This window comes from Perognathus longimembris, chromosome 3, assembly GCF_023159225.1.
Source record: "Perognathus longimembris pacificus isolate PPM17 chromosome 3, ASM2315922v1, whole genome shotgun sequence".
Lineage (NCBI taxonomy): Eukaryota > Metazoa > Chordata > Mammalia > Rodentia > Heteromyidae > Perognathus > Perognathus longimembris.
Window position 1 is genome coordinate 37,548,443 of NC_063163.1, and position 24,193 is coordinate 37,572,635.

Genomic DNA, 24,193 nt, shown 5'->3' on the forward strand with positions numbered 1-24,193 from the left:
GTAAGCCTCCTTTTCTGTGTTATGTCTCTCACTGACTTTTAGTTCAGTCATATTCAAGGTGCAGTAACAGGCCTTGGGCTCCCAGCAAGAAGCCTCTTGCACTAGGAGTGGGAAGATCATTTCCCATGAGCTTTCCTTTTCAGTTATTTTGAGGGGAATGCTGGCATAGAGCCAGTGGAAAGTCTGGACTTGAGGATTGCTTTTTAATGGAAGTGGGGTTCCTTTTTTGTTTTTTGTATGCTGCTACTTGGACTTGAACTCAGGGACTTGAACTATCACTTGGCTTTTTTTTCCTTTTTCTTTTTTTGCCAGTCTTGAGGCTTGAACTCAGAGCGTGAGCACTGTCCCTGGCTTCTTTTTGCTCAAGGCTAGCACTCTACCACTTGAGCTATAGTGCCACTTCTAGCCTTTCCTATATATGTGGTGCTGAGAATTGAACCCAGAGCTTCATGCATGCTAGGCAAGCACTCTACCGCTAGGCCACATTCCCAGCCCCTCTCACTTGACTTTTTTGCTCAAGGCTGGCACTCTACCCCCTGAGCTACACTTCCATTTCTGGAAGTGCAGTTTCTTTCTCCATGTTCCTTATCATATCTTGGCATCTTTGCAAGGGCCATGAACTCTTAGAATTAAGGAAAATAGGGTCTGGGAATGTGGTTTAGTGGTAGAGTGCTTGCCTAGCATGCATGAAGTCCTGGGTTTGATTCCTCAGCACCACATAAACAGAAAAATCTGGAAGTGGTGCTGTGGCTCAAGAGATAGAGTGCTAGCCTTGAGCAGAAAGAAGCCAGGGACAGTGCTCAGGCCCTGAGTACAAGCCTCAGGACTGGCAAAATAAACCCCAAAAATACAAAAAAAAAAAAAAAAAAAAAGGAAATAGTTGTGTTTCAAATCCAGAGCTATTCACAACAGCTGAACTATGGAATCAACCTAGGTGCCTAGACTGATGAATGGATTAAAAAAAAAGATCTATATAAATAATGGAATTTTATTCATCCATAAAAACAACATCGTGTCATTCACAGGAAAACGGGTGGGGACTTGGAGACCATCATGTTACCACTCAGAAAGACACATGCCACATATTTTCTCTCATGTGGAATCTAGATTAGACAAACATGAAAGTGAAAAGGGAGGACTATTTGGGAAGAGGAAGGGAACCAAGTGGGTGGGAGGAGAGGGGACAGGAGAGTATAATGGGAAGTAAGTATGATCAAAGTATATTATATATGTATATGAAGATGTCATAATGAAACCACCAGACAGTACCGAACATTATATTTTATGAGATCCGGGCACAAAGCAAAGTGTGTTGGTGCTGTCATTGGTGCCTATGTCCAGGCAGATTGAGTAGAGCCAGCTGGTTCTGATAGATGGAGTTTGTACATAGAAGTCCCAAACTCCTATCCTAGAGCAAGACTGGATATGATGCAGGCAAACCCGGTGTTTTTGAGTGGGGATTCTCTGTAGTAACTTCTAGAAAGAACAGACAAAGCAAACAAAGCAAAATGAAAATACCACATACACTTATATGTAAGGAACACTACCAGCCCTGGTATACATTTACCAGCCAGTCTCTCAAGGAGACAGAGGGACCAATGGATACCTTCTTCCCCAGTGATGGTGACAGAGGAGGGCTATAGCACACCTGCCCTCAAGTATGTGAAGGCCAAACTAAGCAGAGGTAGCAGGTGTGAGATTCTGGGAAAGTTTGTGTACCTCTCAGCAACTCAGCCTCCTCATTTATGAAGAGAAGTTAATGCGATCTCATTTCAGTCAATACCTGGGGATGGTGGTGGCATGCACCCACCTCCTGGCTATGGAGGAGGTGACCCACTTAGAGAAAACATGACTCTCTTTTCTCAGGGTCACTGCAAACAAACCAAATACAGAATATGAAAAGCCATCCTTGTTTTCCTATCAGAAGGAAATTAATCACAAAATTAAACTTCCTCTATTGTAGTTTCTGAGGGCCGGCCAATGCTATGGGTGATGGAATAGGGCAGTGGATCTGATCTGATGGGGCCAGACAGAGTGAAGCAGGTTAAACAGTGGACAAAGGGCCAGACAACAGATGTCCTGTAGTAGAGATGACTCCATTAGGTCAACCTGATCCCAAAAATTCTTCTGTAAATGGCTTGTTATTTGCTCCACCCTTTGTCAACCTAATATATCTGTGCCACACATGCTCGTTTGCTCTATCCCCTGTGCAAAGTCCCTACATTTGTGTTAAGCTTTTACCTATAAAATCCTTGCCAAATGAAGAGTCAGGGCCCTCAATCCAGATCCGCTGCATTGGTGACAGTTGTGAGCCCAAGCTCGAGCTTGAAATAAAGACTCTCATGTACTTGCATCGGATTCGGCTCCTTGGTGGTTTTGGGGGACGCCAAATCTGGGCATAACAGTCATTCTCCAGCCCTGTCCACTGACTGGATCTCTTCCCCTCTCTGCACCTCAAATTCCTCAGGAAAAGTTCAGTATGTCCAGTCTTTGGGTCAGTGCTGGCACTTAGCTCAAACTGGCAAATTGTCTCTTTAAAAAAAAAGGGAATTTTCTGGTTCTCTTGGTATGTGTTTCTTCCACACCCATGCCCCAAATGTTTTCCTGTGTTAATTTATTTAGCTAAGAAGGTTTGTGGTAAGAGACACCAAACAGGAAATGGCTGTCATAGCTGTTGTCTGTAAGAGTTGTTTTTTTAAGGCTTTCTCCTGCATGGCTCACCTTCTCTTTGGTGGCTAGTTGTTAAGCATAGAATAAATGGAAGGGGAAAGGGAAAAGGAAGTCCATTTTTAGAATGGAACATTTTTCCTTCAAGTTCAAGGTTTATTGAAGGTTAAGGATGACGTCTATCTAGAAGGCTAGTTAGTATTAGGGGGCTCCTTTCCACGAACAGGGTCTTTGCTCAAGCTGTTCTCTCTGCCCGGATTGTCCTCGCAGCCTTGTTTTTCTAGTTCTATTTCTTTGAGATTAACTCAAAGATCACTTCTTAAGAAAGCCCTCCCCGCCCCAAGGCTGAATTAGCTCTTTGGTGCTGTGTTCTCATAGTCTTCCTTAGTGCTACCTACCTGGGATTGCAAGATGTTCACTAGTTTGACTTTTTGGATAATGTCTCCCTAGCTTCTTGCAACTAGATCTCAGATTGCTTCTCTTCTACAGGAGCTGAAGCCTTCCTTCTATGGTGTCATAGCTGTGTGACTGTGGTCATGGTATCAGATTCAGGCAAACATGATCCTTATCCTTTGAATGAATGGGTGAAACCTCTCATCTCTTCCACAGCTTGGGCAGGCCAGGCATGACACAGTGTCAGTGGGCTGCTTGCTAGCCTTGTCTCCTCACTGGGTCACTCTCCTTACATAGGACTTTACTGCTTCCTTTTCTCCAGGGCCTTCTTCTTATCCTTCCGCAGAATGAGAAATCACCCAGGACCTCCATGGTGCAAAACAGTCCCTTCTCACGCGGATTAGAGATCATGAGGAGAACAGGGAGCCTTGGATGACTGTGAGACTTTTGAGGACAAAAGAAATGGCCCTCCTGGTGGAACCTTAGGCATCTTCTGTGCTGGTGGAGAAAGAGGCTGGACTTGATCCTAAATCACAGGATCACTGCTTTTTCCTGGAACTCAGACTCGAAGGTCAGCAACGTTTCAGCCCCACTGAGATAGAACCTTGTGCTAGTACACTGTGTGTGTGTGTGTGTGTGTGTGTGTGTGTGTGTGTGTGTGTGGTGTGAATTACAAAGTAGAAGGAACCTGAGATTGTGGGCCTTCATTTGGAAGATGTGGAGGAGAAGGTAGGGCTGTGAGGCTCTAGCCTGCTAGAATGGTGGCAGCAGTGGTCTCTAGATCTCTTGCTCTCTCTCTGGCAGGCGTGCCTTTACCTGCCAATCTTACAGAACAGGATTATGTTCATGTTGAGTTTTGTGCTTCACATGGGAAGGGCCCCATTCCCACGTGCTCCTGTAAGGTGTGTGACCGGCTGTCCTAGGCCCAGAGCCAAAGACTGTTCTAGAACCAGAAGAGTCAGGATTTGGCAGTGGATTCCCAGCCAAGAACAGGTTTGGGAGGGGCAGAAGCAGCATGTGACCCCTCACTTGTCTTGGGTGTCTTGAGGGTGGGGCCTGGAAGCCCTGGGCGGAAGGGAGTAGCAGGGTCACCGGCAATTCCCACTGGGATTCTGAGTGAGGGCCCGCCCTGGCTTAGGGCAGCATGAGCGTGAAGAAATTTCCTGGGACAACGTGGGCTGCTAGAGAGGAATTTGGGAAATAGGATGAATTCCACAGTGTGGTTTCTGGGAAGTGAGGAGGCTTGGAGGAGAGGAAATTGTCAACCTAAATTTAAAAAGCAATCAGAGAGAGAGAAAGACTCTCCAAAGAAGATTGGTATTTATTAGGGAGCGCTGGAACATTGCTAAGGGACTTATGTGTGCTGTAATAAACTATGGACATTCTCAATGAAAAAAAGTAAGGAGGATGCCACAAATATTTTGAGACAACAATCCTTGGCCACAGCTATTAGTAACAAGCCTGGGGTTGTTACAGGGCCGGGGAGGTAGGGGGGAGGGGGGGGAGTGGTGGTGGTTCCAAGTTCCCCCAAGAGTCCACCACTCAGAGACAGTCTCAAACAAAAAGATGGATTTATTGGGGAAGCAAAAAGTGAACTGCCTGGCCAGGGACGCGGCACAGACTCGGGAGCTGCCACCGTGACCCCAAATAGTCCTCAAATAGTGGTTTATAAAGGTAAAAGCGTAGCACAGATGCAGGGGCTTGACGCAGGGGGTAGAGCATGCAATAAGTTCACAGATGTAGGAGGTTGATGCAGGAGGTAGAGCACGCAACAGAGCAAGCATGGCACAGATGTAGGAAATTGACACAGGGAGTAGAGCAAATAACAAGTTAAGCAAGCCATTTACAGAAGCAGAATTTTGGGGTCAGGTTGACCTAATCTACTCCCCCCAACATTTCCTACTATGTTTCCCTAGTCAAGATGGAGTCAGCTCTACAACAGGGTCAGTTGGAGGCTGAACAGATAGTACCTGGGCAGAGATCCTTGTAGTAGAAACATGGTGTGCGTAGGATGCTTTGGTGTTACCTTAACCTCTGTCAGTGTCTTTGGAGATCGTTACTGTCAGGCAGTCATGTGTGACAATTCTTCCTTCATCGACTGTTACTATTTTTTTTTCTAGTAGGGTTGGCCTAAGCAACGCCATTTTATTCTAACTCTCAGATTTTTAAAAGCAAAATAGAGCTCAGGATCATTCCCAAACACAAGAGTTGTTGGTGTCTGCTGGTTGTATTTCCTTGAAAAAATATACATATGTGTACATAATTTACACATATATGTTTTTAGGCTGCCTCACTTAGAGAGGCAAGGAAACACAGGCCTGGCCCTGGCCCTGGTTGTTTTCTATAAACAACACTGTGTCTCTTAGACAAGTAAGTTTCTGGAAGGTGAAAGCAGAGATGTAAGTGTACCATAGGGAAAAGCTCCCCAAACAGAAAATGTAATTAACTGTCCCAGTCTTGGGTGATTTAGGCCTGACAAAGTGATTATCTGTGTCCAGAAGGGCACAGATAAGACAGGCTGCTTAAGGCGGGAGGCAAAGGTGCTATGGCTCAGCCAGTACACAGACAAGAAAAATATTTGGAGAGGGAAGTCACCTTGATCCCAGGAAGTCCTCTGTGTTAGATAAGAATCTGGGAGGTTATGAAACAGGTCACAGCCTCAGCTCATGGCTCCCAAGTCTCAAGAGAAAATGAAATCTGGATCCTTTTAAATGTTTGAATGTTGGTTGAGAACACAAAAAGATCACTTATCCTTGGCAGGCTGATTTTTAAGCTCTGATTGTGCACGGCTGCATGATTTGTGATCCTGAGATAATGAAGTAGTAACCTTTCCTGCCTGTGAATTCTGCCTTTTCAGTCTGCCTTGTCCTGAGGTCCAGAACTTATTCTCAGCTACATCACATCCTATTTTTCTTTTTTTTTTTTTTGTCAGTTGTGGCACTTGAACCCAGGGCCTGGACACTGTCCCTGAACTTGTTTGCTCAAAGCTATTGCACTACCACTTGAGCCACAGTGCCAACTTCTGGTTTCTGAGTGGTTAATTGGAGATAAGAGTCTCACAGACTTTCTTAAATGGGCTAGCTTTGAACCATGATCCTCAGATCTTTTCCTACTACGTAGCTAGAATTATAGGTGTGAGCCTCTAGCACCCGGCCAACACATCCTCTTTTTAAAAGCTAACTACTTATCCCCCAGGAGAAAGAAGAGACAGATGCATTAACATTGTCCTGAAGGTCAGATTAACACTTCATTGCTGATCATCAAGACTTTGCTTTTTCTCAAGAAGCTAGAGACCTGGTATCTTTTTCTCTTCAGAGCCTGTACACTTGTCTTTTACTTCTCCTTTTGGATGTACAATCCAGGAGAGACACAGGAAACATGAAGTAGAGGTGTATGGGTTGGAAAACAAAGCTTCCTTTTCAAAGGATTGGCTTTTCCTAGTCTGCAGAACAAAAGAAGACAGAGTGGCAATTTAATGCTCCTCAGTGTCATCTGCTTTCCATGTTACCAAGGATGGAGCAAGGGATCCCGGGTTAAGTGACAGCACAAGACATCTTTGGTTGGACACATTCATTCACCTCCTGGAAGAGTTTGGTGGGGGAAGGGGGGTGGTTTAGGCTTGTTGTCTTCTATAGCATTTCACTTGGAAAAGGGAGGATTATTATTTGCCCTAATAAGTAGAGGGAAACCCTACATCAAAGGCTTTTTCTGTCCGGGGGTTGTTCCTCCCAGCTCTTTTGCACCACCGTGGACCTCTTGAGATGGTGAAACTTTGTTGAACTAAATGTTACTTACTCCACAGTGGAACTGCCTCCATTTCCTGCAGGGAAGGCTAAATATGACCATATAGCCCAGGGCACCTCAAGTCACTATCTTAGCTACGCATTGTCCCACACAGGAATTGGAGGTGACTGTCAAGAGACGTGTGTTCTTTCCAGGTAGCACAGAAGCCTTGGAAGTCGCACTGGGCTTTCCCTGGGCAGGGACAGCCATTCTGGGAATTAAATAGACCAATCCAGAAGTGAATTCGTTTTCAGGGGCCTGCTTAAAGAGGGGAGGGGTGTTTGAGCTTTGAAAGATATACTTTGAAATAACTCCTGACTGGGAAGGCAGTTTCAATTATTAGCAGTACTATGTGGGTGAGCATTTTTGTTTTTGTCTTTTTGGGGGTGTATGCAAAAGTGGGGCATGGAAATGAAGGGAGGATGATTAAATGTGCATGGACTTTTACATAGGTGCTGTCAGTTGGTGCCCCACCAGACAGACATGGTCGCCCTCATCAACAGATAAAAAAGTGAAGACTTCAGTCATGGCAGCACAGGGCAGCAGATCTGGCCACACCAAGGCCTATCTGGGTTAAACTCAGGCTTTCCATCATACCAGATGGCTCTCACAAAAGGTGGAATTGGCTGACCTATCTCTCAAGGCTCAGAGGTTGGCCTCCTTGGGGGTCTGATAAGGTGGGAGTCTTGATAAGGTGGAAGTCTCATAGACTTTGTCCCTGTCATTGAACCCAGTGTTTTTGTGCTCATCATTTACCCTATGCCTGACAGTCTCAGGAGCAACCAGGGGTTAGCGTTGCCATGGTTACCACAGCTCTGTGTGGCTGTCCAGGCTGTGCCTGGGATATAGAGAAAGGGAGAAAAGACAGGAATCACCTGGAGAAAAGCATAAAATTGCTTCTTTAGGAATCAGGAGGGACGGTTAATGTGGCTGCCACTCAGCTTGCTCCTCAGGACAGAGAGTACATTGGTGACGAGTCAGGTTAACGGAAGCCCTGGTTTTCGAGCCTTCTTTTCATATCTGCAGCCCATACTCTGCTTCCATGACCAGGCTTGCACATCCTGTCCCCTCCACTGGACCATGTGGGCTGTTGGAAGGTATCGACAGTGGGTGGAGGCCCGGCTAACCTGAGTTGAAAGGAGTTCATACCACAAGCAGTGAGAAGATGAAAGCATTGGAGAGCCTGTCTTGACACAAACTGTAACCTTAAAGCCCTGATGTTAGTAAAACAACAACAGCTCTGCCCACAACTATTATACTTCATTTAAAAAAGGTAGCTTGGAATAGTAAAAACAAAACTGGAGCCAGAGGCACATGAATTGATTTCAATCCTGGCTCTGTTACTTTCTAGTTGTGTGATTTGGGACAAATTATTTAATCTATTTGCACCTGAGGTGTTTTTCTTTTTTTTATCAGTTCATTTACACCAAACAGTTTTGCAAGTATTGCTTTTGTAGTCATTTGTCTTTTTTACCCTGTGTCTCTCGATTTTGGTATTCCCTTTCAGTTTCCTAGTTCTAATACCAGTATACACGGTTTCCAATGTACTCAGATAAGATACAGAGATAGTGCAGGTACAACCACAGGCAGTGGATACAAGAGAGTCATCAATAATAGAAGCTATGGTTACACATAGCATGTTGAAAGTAGTTACAACAGTGATATAACAATCGTTTCCAGGATGTTTTTCTTTTTTAAATGTTGTTGTCCGCCTGTCTGCCTCCTTCCCTCTCTCCCTCCCTCCCTCCCTCCCTCCCTCCCTCCCTCCCTCCCTCCCTCCCTCCCTCCCTCCCTCCCTCCCTCCCTCCCTCTCTTCCTTCTTCCCTCCCTTCCTTCCCTCTCTTTTTCCCTCCCTTCCTCCCTCCTTCCCTCCCTTCCTCTTTTCTTTCTTTCTTTTTTTTTTTAGCTATACTTTCATTCATTTATTTATTTATTTTTGGCCAGTCCTAGGCCATGAACTCAGAGCTTGAGCACTGTCCTTGGCTTCTTTTTTGCTCAAGGCTAGCACTCTGCCACTTGAGCCACAGCACCACTTCTGGCCATTTTCTGTATATGTGGTGCTGAGGAATCGAACCCAGGGCCTCATGTATACGAAGCAAGCACTCTTGCCACTAGGCCATATTCCCAGCCCCCTTGTCTTTCTTTTTTTATGCTATTCCTAGGGCTTGAACTCAGGGCCTGGGTGCTATCCCTGAGCTTTGGTGCTTAAGCCTAGTACTCTACCAACTGAATCCACAGATCCACTTCCAGCCTTTTGGGTGATTAATTGGAGATAAGACTTTCCTGACTGGGCTGGCTTCACATTGTGATCCTCAGATCTTATCCTCCCGAGTTGCTAGGATTATAGGTGTGAGGCTCAGCCATGTTGTCCTTTTTCTTTTGATTTTGTTTTATTTATTTATTTATTTTAATAAACAGCACACCTTGGGTAATCGAAGGCATATTAAAAGAGATAAATAAGACCACACAGATGAAGCTCTTGAGTAAAGAAATGCAAGGTACAAATCCTTTTGTAATATTGAGGAAATTATAATGGATAAAACCAATGATCATAACAGGCCTAGCATTTTGTTCTGATTTTTGAATATTATTAATATTCAAAAAGCTCTTTTTAGGGGGTTCTTTGCCGTCAAGGCCTTCTAAATTGGACTGTTCTGTTCTCTAGACTGGTGATAGTAGCTGAAAAATAAGTGTTTGGGTGTTGTTTTTTTTTTAATGTGCCAGTTCTCTGCCTTGCATTTCTGTTCTGTGGGGCCCGCTGCAGTCTCTTTCCCTGAAGGAGACCTGGTGTCAAATAGCTGCAAGACTCACCATAGACCCTTGCTGCGGATAAGTCCAGGCTGGCTGCATGGTGCCCACTTCGCCACTGCATTTCTGTAACCTCACACCCGTGTCCCTCAGAGTCCTCTTTCCCACCAGCCTGAGAACTTCCTAATGATATGGACCACACTGTATCCATTCTGTGTCTCTAGATCTCTGGTACATTGCAAGCAACAGTGAAACCTCATGGAGCTGTAGAGCTTGGTATAGGACAGGATATCAAATTTGACAAGTGTTAAATTCATTGCCAGAATCAGCCATGTACTAGCTCACAAACATCACCTTCTGCTTCAGTGGGAGACACTCCAAAGACATAAAAATAGCTTTCTACTTGTGCATTTATTTATTAATATTGTAAGAGGAAAAACAACCAAAAGTCAGGGAGGCCCAAAGCCAACAGCCAGCATTGCAAAACCGAGATTGGCAGTGGTGCCATCGCTGCTGTGGAGGGCGAGGCAAAAACCTTGGGAACTCATTCCATGTTTCTGTTTTAAAAAGACAAACTCCCCTGAGGTGAATCCTTTGAGCCAGCAACATGACCAGTCTTGCAGCAATGCAATGGGATGAAATTGGATTGGAAGCCCTCACATTTTTTAATGCCCCATGCAGGGTATTTTGTCCGTGCAGCCTAGTAGCTGTGTGGTTCCAGGGCACACTGCTAATCATTTCCATGTCTCCTGTCTTAACCTTCCTTCATCTCTCAAGTCTGCCCTCCTCTTCACTCCGGGTTCCGTTGCCTTGGTTCAGTCCCTTCTGCATTTCACTGAGGTTCCCAGTGACTTCTCTGGTCTCTGTTCATTGTCAACTTCTCCACCAGAGTAATATCTGATTGTATTGTCATTGCCTATTCAAAGTGTTTGTATGAGTCCGTTCCTGGTGGCTTAAGGCCAGACTTAAATAGCACTCTCGTCAAACTATAACTCACCTGCCACAGAGTTCACCCTTACAGAGAATGTGGCCGTTCACAGTTATGCAGCTGCTCGCATTTACATCACCCCCCAGAAGAAATCCATATGCATCATCACTTCCTTCTTCCCCTGTCCATGGCAACCACTAAGCCACTTCTTCCTGTATGGATTTGCCTATTCTGCACGTTTTATATGAATGGAATCATGCAGTATGTGGCCTGTTCTGTCTGGTTTCTTTTACTAGCATGGTGTTTTCCAGGTTCATTCATGATAAAGCATATCTTATTAGGTCTTCATCCCTTTTGAAGGCCAAATAATAATCCATTGTGTAGATTTCATTTATCCATTCATCTCTATGGAGATATTTGTGGTTTCTACTCTTTTGGGGATTGTGAGTGTGGTGTTATGAGCATTTGTGTGCAGGGTTTTTGTGTGGGCACACGTTTTCAGTAACTACCGAGGAGTGGAATTTCTGGGTTATATGGCATATAAGGACTGGATTCAACATTCTTCACATGGGGCCAGGGCCTAGACCTAAGCTCTTGTGGTTACAACTGCCATGGCTGACCTCCCTGTAACCTGTGAGTGGACTAAGCTCTTTCAATGCTCAGTTCAGGCATCATCCCCAACTGGGGATTCCTCAGTGAGCCAAACAGAATTCTTGCTTTTCTGAAGTTTGTATTAGAGTAGGAAGAAATGGGCAGAAAGAAATAAAATTATCAATCATACATGTGCCTATTACAATAATACAATGAGCTACTTACCAAAACTATACTTCCTTTGCCACCATGTGGAATTGTTTCTGTCCCAGCAGAATGGGGATTGCATTTTTCAGACTTCTTTCTATACAGATATGGACCTATGATTAACTCTTGGTGGTGGGAGTTGAGTAGAAGAGGTGAATGTCACTTCTAGGAGGGGGCTTTTAAGAAGTGGGTGAGGTTTCTCCCACTCTCTCTTTCCTCTGGAATTTGGGTGCAGTGGGTGTGAGGCCATATGGGATGCAGGTCCACAATATGGAAGGAGCTTGCAGCCCCAAATCACTGTGTTGAAGAAAGCCACACCCATCAGGAACACTAGAGTGGTGCTGAGGAAGATGGTAACTTCTATTGTCTGAGGCCACTGAAATGTTAGGTTCACTTCTGAAAGAAGGCAGTGTTTCCCAAATGAAAGAAGTTTTCCATCCGTTATAGTCAAATAAAAACCTGACTGTAAACCCATCCTTTCCAGAAAAATAACAACAACAAATGGAATGCTGCTTGTGCTGCCTTTTATGCAAGGGTCCTCCAAGCCAATCCTAAAGCATTTTCCAGCCATCTGAAGTATTCCCCAAAGCATGCTCAACAAAGCTGGCCAATAGAGAATAAATATGGATGGTTGGGGAGTGCGGCGGGATGGGATATCTGCCTTTTGTATCAATAATCTTCCCTTACCACTTGGCAATTCTCTCCACACAAACACATGCAACTCTTGTTTAACTGTTATCAGGCAGAAGCACATGTTCCAAACACTGTCTAGCACGCTGAGAGGTAAGTGAATGCTTGACCAACCACCCTGAGAATGTGTCCTCTCCTCAAACCTATCTCTGCTCTCTCTCTCTCTCTCTCTCTCTCTCTCTCTCTCTCTCTCTCTCTCTCTCTCTTTCATCTTACTAAGCATGAAACATAAAAATTCCATTGGGTGACACAAGAAACAATAATTACCTCTCACTTGCAAGAGCAAAGTTCCCACTTCTCACTTTAGCTCTGCCCTTGGCCCAAATCTGTCTTTCTTTTTTCTTCTTTCATTTCTCTTTCTTTCTGTTTCCTTTCTTGTTCTCTCTTCTTTCTTCCCTCCCTCTCTCTCCCCCTCTTTCCTTTCTTCCCTCTCTCTCCCTCCCTCCCTCCCTTCTTCCTCCCTCCCTCCCTTCTTCCCCCTCCCTCTCTTCCTCCCCCTCCCTCCCTCCCTTTCTCTCTCCCTCCCTTCCTTTCTTTCTTTCTTTCTTTATTTCTTTTTTTCTTCCTTCCTTCCTTCCTTCCTTCCTTCCTTCCTTCCTTCCTTCCTTCCTTCCTTCCTTCCTTCCTTTTTTCTCTTCTTAGCAGGCTATTGCCTTCACATTCTCCCCTCTCCCTGACACCACCCATTTGTGTCTGCTTCCTTCGCTTCAGGGCGTCCTCTGGCCTCCTCTCCAGTCCTGGAATCCTGAGTCTTATCCATTTTCTTATACACAACATCAATATTTACCATTTTACCCATGCTCTTTGTAACATAAATGATCTTTCGCTAGCTGTACCCTCCTCAAATAAAATAGAACAGGGGAATTATAAACAACTATAAAGTTGTTTATCCAACCATACCTATATTCTTCCTTTCTGCTTTTTTACTTTTGTGCTGGTCCTGGGCCTTGAACTCTGGGCCTGGGCATTATCCCTAAATTGTTATTGTTGTTGTTTTCAAGACTAGCACTTTAGCCCTTGAGCCACAGCTCTGTCTCTGGAATTTTGTTTGTTAAATGGAGATAAGAATCTCATGGACTTTCCTGCCTAGGCTGCCTTTGAATTGCAATCCTTAGATTTCAGCCTCCTGAGTAACTAGGATTACAGCATGAGCCACCAATACCTGCCCTTTTCCTGTCTTTTAGTTATCAAAAACATCTGTTCCACATCAAAATGGTGAGATAAAGGATAAAAGAAGAACCAATGCAGCAGTGATACAAGACAGTGTGTTGGAAAATGTACAACTGGTGTGGGGGAGATTGGGGAGGAGGGAAGGAGGGAGAAAAATGAGAGAGGGGGTAACAAGTTTGACAAGAAATGTATTCATTACCTTACATATGTAACTGTAACCCCTCTGTACATCACCTTGACAATAAAATTAAATTTAAAAAAAGAAAAAAAGAAATTATAGCTGTTTGTTGAATAAAACAAAAACAAACAGACACCTGTTCCAGCATAAAAACTTAACACATCTTTATCAAATCAAAGGAGTTTGGAAACATCAAATTTACAGAAAGGAGGCACATATTATTTTGAAAGTGGAGTTTTCCTGGCCACCATCATCTTCACGAGGACATGAAGAACCCAGTGAGACAGAAGAAAGGCGGTTTTCCCCTAGAGGTGTGTCTAGCAAATACAAGTGAGTATTCCTGGCTTATTACTGGCTGAGCATTGTTTCATCTTCATGTGTGACCACAGACACCTGTGCTTTTGCATATCCTTATACATATTACAACAGCCTCCATTAGAACGTTTGACTTTCCGGAAGAGGTTAGGTCCATACTGGTGTAAACACTTTCCAGATGCCTCCGAAGTGGGGCCAGTCATTCAAGTGTCTCTGATGCTGGAGACAATGCATTGGCATGGCCAGGCTTCCAGCTTGTCTGAGTTCACAAGGATCAGGCAGCTTCCAGCTGGAGACTGGTTTCCTTATCAATCTTTACGTGCGGCAGGCACTGGGATGAGCACTTTTGTGTTTCATCTCACACATCCACACAGTAGCCCTCTGCACACAGTAGCTGCTGCATTGCTCTCCCATTCTACCCAGGAGGAGCCTGCAGGTTAAGTGATTTGCCCAAGGTCACGTAGTAAGGAATGGGTGGGAGACAGGTGTCCATTTGGGTCAGTCAGACTCCAAAATCCAACTCTCTTGGACACCATGTTTCACTTGACAAGCAACACTGTAAAGTTGAAATGAAAAAAATCACTACTCTGCAATATCTCTGGGGTGTGTGGCTGGACTGGTTCAGGACCTTCTTCTCCCACCCCCACCCCTCCTCCTCCTTCTCCATCTTCCTTTTTCATGTTGGTACTGGGGCTTGAACTCAGGGCCTGGGTGCTTTTTTCTTAAGGCCCTCTACCACTTGAACCATAGTCCCACTTCAGGCTTTTTAGTGGTTTGTTGGAGATAAGAGTCTCATGGATTTTGCTGCCCAGGTTGGCTTTGAACCATGATTGTTTAGGTCTCTGCTCCCTGAATAGCACCAGGCTGTTTCAGGATCTTTTTGGGTCAGGTCTGTTATAAGTGGGCTTGGGGTGAAGAAAGAGGAAGGAGAGGATGAGTTTTTATTAGCCTGCACCTAGTATATTCTGATACCATTAATGAATGAATGAATGTGTGTGTTTCAAATCAATGCTAGTCTCTATAGTGCTACCAGAATGCTCAAATCTTATTTAGAAAGAACCTGAAAGCATATAATGCAGGCTTCTGCCTTCAGGAAAGACTGGGAAGATGATGCTCTAGACTTGTTTCCTCTTCACTACAATGGGACTTGAGGATTTGGGGCAGACAGATGACCTTGGGGCCTTTCCGGACTGGCTTCAAAGGGTGAGAGAGGCTTTAGCCTCTGGTACTCTAGGCTAGAGGAACAGTTAGGAGTCCATCTCCCTGGACGATGACCATTACCTGCCCACTAATCTAGGTTAAATCTGGCTCCCTGCCCTTCTTTGGAAGAGACAGGTAGGAGAAACGCTCCACGACTGGGGCTTTGGGAGTTTTCAACAGAGGTGTTCTGAAAACAACTAAGAATAAAGGCTGCCCACAATCTGACTCTGGCTCAGGAGTCAATTTTTTGTAATTCAATATTCACTTTCTATGTTTGCCTTTTATTTGTTTTTCTGTTTTTATTAATTATGTGGACTCCTTTAGTCCCTCAGGTTCTTTACTCCTCCCTGCTTTCACACATTTTTTTTCCTCCCATGTGACTTGGCAGTTCCTCTCTCACTACAGGCAGAATTGTCTTACTTGTTCCTTGATTTTGGACATAACCATGTAAATTGTTTTAGCTAATGGGCCGTAACAGCAGTGTAAGCAGGAATTTGACATGTATCTGCATGGTTGGGCTTATTTGTTTCATGCTTTTGCCATCATGGTGGGAGGGGCATGCCAGCCCAGCCCACTGCTGTATGAGAACCATTTACAGATCAGATTCTGGTTTGGAGCATGGAGCTGCTCAGCCACGCTCCGCCTGTAGCAGATGGCCTCCAGCCAATAAATAAACATGCAAGCAAAACGCATGCTTATTATTGTAAACCAAAGAGATTCTGTGGTTTTTCTGTGAAAGTGCTGGCTGATAGTACAATTTTTATTTTACTATTGTAAGTAGTTGTACAAAAGGGTTTCACTTCAGCCTATCAGTTCAAATGCATGTTGATGAATGTTTTCTCTTTCATTATTCTCCCCCATCTCCAACCCCATCCATCTCTTCAATTTACCCCATCCTATTTTTATACATGTACATTGAATATTACAATTTCTTTTTGATGTATGTGCTCTGATGTTCTCTGTTCATTTTTTTTTACATTGTCCAGGTACTAGGGCTTGAACTCAGGGTCTGGGCACTGTCCCTGAGCTCTTTTGCTCAAAGCTAGTGCTATACTACCTGAGCCACAGCTCCACTTTCAACTTTTTCAGTAGTTAATGGAGATGAGAATTTCACAGACTTTCTTTCCTGCCCAGGCTGTCTTCCAGCTATGATCCTCAGATCTCAGCCTCCTCAGTAACTAGGAGTACAGGTGTGAGCCATTGGTCCCTGGCTGTATGTTGAATTTGTAAAGAGAAGAATTTCCCAAACCTTGCTTAGAATCTTTACTTGACTCTAGATGTTCCCAATTGAAGAATGCCACCATCAAATCCTGAGGATTGCTGTAGCAAGTGCATAAAGGAGGACAGAGTTAGATGATAGACACTATGAAGTAAGAATTTCTTGTTGAAAACTGATCAACTCCATTATATCTTTTGGATAAAGCTATAAAGTGCTCCATTCTGCTGGGTTAAACTGAGACTGCTTGGGCAGGAACTTTTGAAGCGTGAGTCTGTGGAGGACCCACACAAACCCCAGGAATAAGAGAAGACAGATATCCAGTGTTTCTGCTTCCCCATTTTTAGACAGAATATTTTTGTTCTATGACCAATTTATCTGATAAAATGCATCCATCCTGGGAAGTACAGGTAGTCATAAAGAAGAAAATGAAAATCTTCTACAATGGATGGTTTGAATTGGCTCTATTTATTCCCTCTCCCCCAGACTAGACAACAAAGTTATCAGGTCAACCCTCCTGTGTGTGCCTTTCCTCTCCGCCTGAGGACATGATGTAATACATCATTTCCCGTGGCTTTGTTTTATCTTATTTGAGGAGATGGGGTCTTTCTATGTCACCCAGCTTGGTTTCCAACACTGTGGGCTCAAGTGCCCCTCCTGCTACAGTCTCTTGAGTGTCTATCTACAGGTATTTTTCTCAATACCTAGCTGCCACATAACCATTTAAAATAAGCAAAACATAATAGAAACCCTCCACTAATGATTTCTTCTCCAAACTACTGCCTACTTCCTTCTTTAAAGCAAAGCTTCTCAAAAGATTTGTCTTCTTTCCATCCCCTGCCCCCCTCTGTTCTCTTTTTTCTGGTGCTGGTCCTAGGCCTTGAGCTCAGGGCCTGATCACTGTATCTGACTTTATTTTGCTCAAGACTAGCAGCCCTCTACCACTTGAGTCACAGCTTTTACTTCCAGTTTTTTTTTCTTTTTTGTTAATTGGAGTGTCTCATGGACTTTCACCTCAATCCTCAGATCTCAAACTTCTGAGTAACTGAAAATAAGGTGTGAGCCACCAACTCCTGGCTTTTTGTTGTTGTTGTAATTTTTTAAATGTCTCATCATCCCACGCTGGTCTTGAATTCTTCAGCTTCCTGAGTGTTGGGACTGCAGGTGTATGCTACCACACTGAAGTCTTCCATTCTCTCTGGACCACACTCAGATTAATCATCTTCGCAGCCAGACAGCATTGTCAAGGTCACCTATGATGGCAACAGTGCTAGTGGTCAATGGATTTTCTTGACCTCTGGCAGTGTTTGACACAGTCATTCCTCAGTGCTAACTACATCTTAGTTTGGGGGACATTGTTAGCTTTTACTCTGCTTGTTGGTTGTTCCTTATCAGTCTTTGTTCCTCAAGATTGGAGACCCCTTGACTTAGCCCTTCCATTTCTTTTCCCCCTTATCTACAGTCATTCCCTTTAGATCAACTGTCTCATGACTTTAAGTGTCAACTGTGTGCCAATAACTAAAGTTTTATCTCCAGCCTGATCTTTGCCCTGAACTTTAGACGACTTATGTGCCAAACTGACTTCTTGATTTACCAACTGGCCTCTCAGAGGATCTCAAGATAACATGTCCAGACAAACTCACAGTTCCATTTCTGTCCCAAACACGCAATCTTTTGCAGGCTGACTCTCCCTTCTTGTGAAGGCCCAAGTTCTTGGCATCAGCATGGATTCTTTTTTCTTTCATACTTGTGACCCAAATTAGAAGGGATCTTACTGACTACTCTTCCTACTTCTAGCACTGTGTTTTCTCACCGAGATCTGAACTCATCTCCAGGTGATCAGCTTTCCCTAGCTCTTCCTCACCCAAACCTGTTTTCCCCATATCCATATCTTCTTTTTTGTTTTTTCCAGTCCTGGGCCTTGAACTCAGGGCCTGAGCACTGTTCCTGGCCTTTTCTTTTGCTGAAGGCTAGCACTCTGCCACTTGAGCCACAGCGCCACTTCTGGCCATTTTCTATATATGTGGTGCTTTGGAATCGAACCCAGGGCTTTCTGTATACGAGGCAAGCACTCTTGCCACTAGGCCATATTCCCAGTCCCCTCTCCCCCCCATATCTCCTTAAAGTCAGATTATGTCAAATCTCTCCTATAGCTTCCCATCTGTCTCCCACAGAGTGAAGTTTGGGCCCTGGCTTGTAGGGCCCCATAGACTCCCACCCTGTTAATCTCTGACTTTATCTCCCTTTATCTCCCACTGGCCCCCTTACTCATTTGGCTCCTGCCATTTGCAGCCATGGGGGTCTCTTTGCTGTTGGTCAGCAGTGTGCTCCCACTTGAAGACTTTGTCTTCACTTCATCTCCTTGGAGATTACTCATCCCTTTGCTGGGTGTTCTTCCTTGGCTATCTCATTGCCTCCAGCTTCCCCCTTCCTTCAGGTCCTGTGAGGGTTCTATCCCAGAGAGCACCATCTTAGAGAGGCCTTGGAAGGGAGCAGTAAACATCAGTAAGGTGATAGGTGCTCAGGATCTTGTTAAGGTTATTACAAGGAAGTCCTCACTGATCATAATGATCCACTAAGGTGTTCTGCTTGCCCTAGGAGAGAAGGACTCAGCTTTGCACACTGTCTTGTCCCAGAGATAGAAGCCACTTATGGCATACTCAACCAGGAGAAACTTTCCTTCCTCTGATGGCCTATTTCCCTCCCTCTGTTGGCTCAGGTCAGAAACCAGAGCAAGATGGTGAAGAAGAAGAGTAATGAAAGAGTAATGAAATGGGAAAAGTGCAAGGCAATTGGAAAAAGTAATTATATCGCTTTCTGTGTGACAGGCTTTGTGCCCACAATCAGCCTGAAGTGGGGGAAGAGGAGAAACTGCTTTCAGGACCTTTACATGAAGTCAGGTCTTTGTTAGTGCAGACATTCTTACATTCTACTGGAGAGGTTTCTACTAGCTAGCAGTAGACTAAAAAATTCCCAAGCTGCTTGAATCTTCATCTAGGGTAGAACTAGCACAACAGGCTGGCTTAATAGGATGTTGGCTTATGACTTCCTTCCAGAAGCTTCACTTACTCTATACACATAAACAAAACATCAGGCATACAGTATTCATTCCATTCACACAGGTGATTTCCTTCCTTGTTCCTGCTGAGAGTTGAGCTTCCAATTTGATTTAAAATAAGCAGCTAATATACTAGCATATTCGAATTAAAAAAAATATCTGTCAGGGCTGGGAATGTGGCTTAGTGTTAGTACACGAAACCCTGGGTTTAATTCCTCAGCACCACATAAACAGAAAAGGCCAGAAGTGGCGCTGTGGCTCAAGTGGTAGAGTGCTAGCCTTGAGCAAAAAAAGCTCAGGGACAGCGCCCAGGCCATATATTAAAAACAAACAAACAAACAAAAAAATAAGTCAGCCATCCAGGTCAGGATGAGTTTTAATTTCTATGGTTTTAGTTTTGGCTTCCAAGCTAAGTCAAAATCTGGGAACAAAGGTAAATATGAACAAATCTAAAGGTAAAACTGCAAAGCTACAGAGCTTTTAGAAGAAAATATAGCATCTTTCTATGAATTAACTGAAAATAGCAGAGGAATGTTGGCAGTTTGCATTTGTTCTCTCTCTAAGCCATTGTCTACAGTCCCTTTGCAATCAATCACCGTGGGCTCAAGGAGAGACAGGACTGAGCTGTAACATCTTTATGACAAGGGTCGGAAACAACTTCTGAGAACAGCAGAGCACAGACCACACCCGAGTGAGGACACAGTCTGGAGCAGGAGTAATCATCTCGTAGGAACCAAATTGCTCCTCTTAAGTAGCAGTAGGACCAGGACTTGAACTTAAGGTTTCTGACACTTAGGGAGGCAAGTGCCGTGGGAGAAAACAAAACAATGTGACAAAGAATGATCAGTGAAGGAGTTCAGTGAATGCCAGATGATGTGAATGAACTACGATGTGGGTGGAGGCAAACAGGAATGTAGGGGATTAAGGCAAGCACCCACCATTCCAAAAGTCCACATGTGGACTCCTCCTTTGTCTCCACAGGTGCTATTAGGTCAGCCTCGTGGAAGCCATTTCCTCCATGTGAACACAATTTCTTATAGATCAAGGATTCTTCCCAAAGTTTGTGGCAGTCCTAGAGTTTAATGATTAAAAAAAAAAATCAAAGTGTTGCTTTAAAAACCTGCCCAATTACATCAGACTTTCAGTTTTGTTATTCACTAGACATTTGTTTTAATATTAAATGTGTAACTACTTATGTTTAAAAAGAGATTTCTCAGGAACAAAGACCTATAATGTTTGAATTACACAATTTCCTTTGTTGATTGTCCAAAAGCTACTGTTTTTCTTGAAGTGTTTATCTCTTTGGGATAGGCTGTGCTCTGAAAGGGAAAATATCACAACTTCAGTTTGACTACAAAGTAAATATCAGAGAAAGGTCAGTGCCTTTGCATGGGACCAGCCTGGCCCATTCAGTTGAGGAAATAATCACCCCAGGGCTACTCACAAGCCTTAGGAGCTTGAACATTTGAGCCATATCTCACTGCTCACATCTGGGTCCCTTGAAGAAGGGCAGGAAATCAGGAACACTTGGCAGCCAGGTGTGTCTGTGACAATTCCTGGCGCCTGTCAGTGCACCAAGGCCTGGGTGCCAGGACGCCACCATGTTTTCTGCTTCTTTTCTGTCTCATCTGGTGCATTGCAGGAATCTTGCTACTGTCCTCCCCTTCTTCCTCTTGAGCTCTTCCTGCTCATAATCACTGGGGAATGGGGGACAGTGACCCCAGTGAGGGAGGTGCCCAGCCAGGTGGAGTCAGGGCCCTTGGTGTAGAACAGGTCTAAGCACAGGTGTGGGAACAGGAACTGCAAAGACAAGGATCAGTGTCAGCCACCAAAGCCATTGAATCCCTGCAAGTCCTGGCTAGCAGGATGGTGATGGTGTTGGATTAGGTGATTGTACAAATGTCCCAATAGAAAAGGCTACTGGGACCTTGTCAGAAAGGGGATGCTGTGTTGCAAACTGTCACAAGCGCCTTGTCCCACTGCAGCCAGGAGCAAGGCCGGGAGCAAAGCAATGATGGAGACTGGACCATGGAATTGATTTTGGGGTACCAGGGGACCTGCTGCCTCTCTCCAGCATCAGATGCTGCTGGTCCTATGGACAGGGATTTTATTCATTATCAGACAAAAGTACACCCAGGAAGGTGGCTACATCAAAGAGACTACTTCAATAAGGGCAGGAGGTGGCTACATCAAAGAGATAAGGGGGAATTCTAGGATTGGCAATTACCCATAAACAAGGAAACAACCAATTTGCGTAGGCCACCTACAGGCTCCAAGGTCTTGTGATGTTCAAGATTAATAGGAGGGTGAAAACTGGCCATTGTAATGCTAAGGACAGTAGGTCTTGGCAGGGCCACCCTCAGCCTTGAGGGACAGAGAATGGCTTTTCCAGTCCTCTAAGGTTTTGCGTTTACCGTTTCCCACATCTCCCTTTTTCTTTATTATTTGTGACAGCAAGATCTTAGCTTCCGAATGAGCTGGACACTAGAGGACAGACATTGGAACAGGCAGAGAGACAGCAGAATGATCCCTGCTATGGAAGTGATTGGGCCCAGAAAGGGCCAAAGCCAGGAGAACCATTCAGGGAGATATCAATTGTTACTGGTCAACCTAGCCAGTTCTCTCTTGAGCTGCTCTAGCTGGCTCTGAATCCTTTGAGAATTGTCAGCAATATTGAGACAGCACAATCCTTCAAATTGTTCATGCCCTAAGTGATTTTTTTAACAACAGGTAATCTATGGCAGCACGATTTTGCAAAATTCCTGTTTGTAACTCTTTCATTTCCTGATTTATCTCTTCCAAAAGATTTATCTCTTCCAAATGCCGTGACATTTGTCACCTTATTAAAAATACAAGCAAGCTTGCTGAGTTCCTTCTGGACACCTACTAGTGAGTCCAGGAACAGGCAGAACAAAAGCTGAAGCTACAGCCATATCCGCAGTATTTAACAGTATAAGGTTGTCATCACAGTCTGAGGGAAGATTGCGTTTCATGCGTCCCTTATTCTGAGTCAGATTGTCAAGTAAGAGAGGTACCATTCTCCCAACATAACAGAGTCCTGAATACTTTTTCCTTAGAGCACAGTATGCCTTTCCATTACAAAAGAAAGACCAGCCAATACCAAGTGTTTTTCCTCTAGGTAAACTGAGTCTAGTTACAGAAGAGCAGTTACTGAGGTCGTGTGCACAATCAAAACATAAACACTCATGATGGAATATAAACTCAAGGTCTAAGGTAAATTCATTTTCAAAGATCTTATCTTCTTGCTGCCTAATCTCATCCTGTTATATTTTTGAACCCATTTTGACTGATAGCAAGTCCCACTAGATTCTGAGTTAGGATATTATGCACAGAATTGCCTTCCTTGACACAGAACTGTCTTTTTTTTTTCACTGTGCATTTTAATTTTTTTTTCAAATTTTTATTATCAAACTGATGTACAGAGAGGTTACAGTTTCATACGTTAGGCAGTGGATACATTTCTTGTACTGTTTGTTACCTTGTCCCTCATACCCCCCTCCCCCTTACCTTTTCCCGCCCTGAGGTGTTCAGTTCACTTACACCAAACAGTTTTGCAAGTATTACTTTTGTAGTTGTTTGTCTTTTTTTACCCTGTGTCTCTCAATTTTGGTATTCCCTTTCAATTTCCTAGTTCCAATACCAGTATACACGGTTTCCAATATACTCAGATAAGATTACAGAGATAGTGTAGGTACAACCACAGGAAGGTGATAGAAGAACATCATCAATAATAGAAGCTACAGATACACATGGGACGTTGAAAGTAGTTACAACTGTGATATAACAATCATTTCCATACATGGAGTTCATTTCACTTAGCATCATCTTATGTGTTCATAAGGGTATAGCTATTGGGCCTTGTGATGCTCTGCTATGACTTGCCTAAACCTGTACTAATTATTCCCAATAAGGGAGACCATAGAGTCCATGTTTCTTTGGGTCTGGCTCACTTCACTTAGTATAATTTTTTCCAAGTCCTTCCATTTCCTTACAAATGGGACAATGTCATTCTTTCTGATAGAGGCATAAAATTCCATTGTGTATATGTACCACATTTTCCTGATCCATTTGTCTACTGAGGGGCATGTGGGAAGACAGTGAAGGAGCTGCACAGCACTAGCTGAGCTCCCTCCAACATCGCAGTTTTCTCACCCCATAGAAACTTTTACTCACAGAACGGTCTTGATAGGGCTGCCCTCAGCCTCGAGGGGCAGAGAATGGAGTTCCGATTCTCTAAGGCCGCCCTTATGGCTTTGCGTTTACTGTTTCCCACAATGCTGGGCATAGCAGTGGTGGCACACATCTGTAACTCACCTACATGGGAGGCACAGGTAAGAGGACTGTGGTCCAGACCAGCCTCAGACTCTACTAGATGTGGTGTAGATACAGAGTGCTTTCCACCCAGCTTCCCCTAATGTTCGTATCTACTTAACCAGGGCATTTGTCAAAGCTAAAAGATAAATCCTTGGACAAGAGCAAACTACAAGAGATTTTATTTAGATTGCACCAATTCCTCCTCTCTGGGTTCTTTCGTGAGCAGGATGAGGAAGTTCCAGGCTGGTGGGCTAAGAGAGCAGACTACCCATATCTGATACAGGGTAAGATCATGTGAAATCCAGGAAGACTGATGGGCCTTCAGAACCTACAGCCACTTTCTGAGGAAAGAGGCTCTCCACCTTTCTCAATTCAACTGCAAGTGTCAGAGGAATGGGGTGGTGGAGCCTAGTGCAGTCACCTGAGACCCAGGCCGGTTCATCAGGTCCCATGCTGTTAGACAAGGCATTGAGTGTTGTGCTTTGGGAGGAAGAGCGCTGGCATCAAGGTGACTTAGCAGGATTGCAACTCAGAAGCTGTGCTTTACGGTGATGGAAACAAGCCAACCAATTGTACCCCTCCTTACACAAAGAATAAGCCATACACATAAAGAATAGGCTAAAGAATAGTAAGCTCCCGAGGCTTCTAGAGTACAGGGAAAGACATGTTTGAGTCTCTGTGAAGGACATGCACACACCAAGGATAGATACTTAT

At 44.2% G+C, this 24,193-nt stretch overlaps 1 long non-coding RNA gene across 1 annotated transcript; it reads left to right on the top strand.

The window, feature by feature from the left end:
• Positions 1–5: 5 nt before the first annotated feature.
• LOC125348233 lies at positions 6–22,503 on the top strand. The gene is made up of 3 exons (XR_007210330.1): positions 6–18; positions 6,678–6,681; positions 22,284–22,503. It is a non-coding gene; the product is annotated as an uncharacterized LOC125348233 (long non-coding RNA).
• The last annotated feature ends 1,690 nt before the right edge of the window (positions 22,504–24,193 follow it).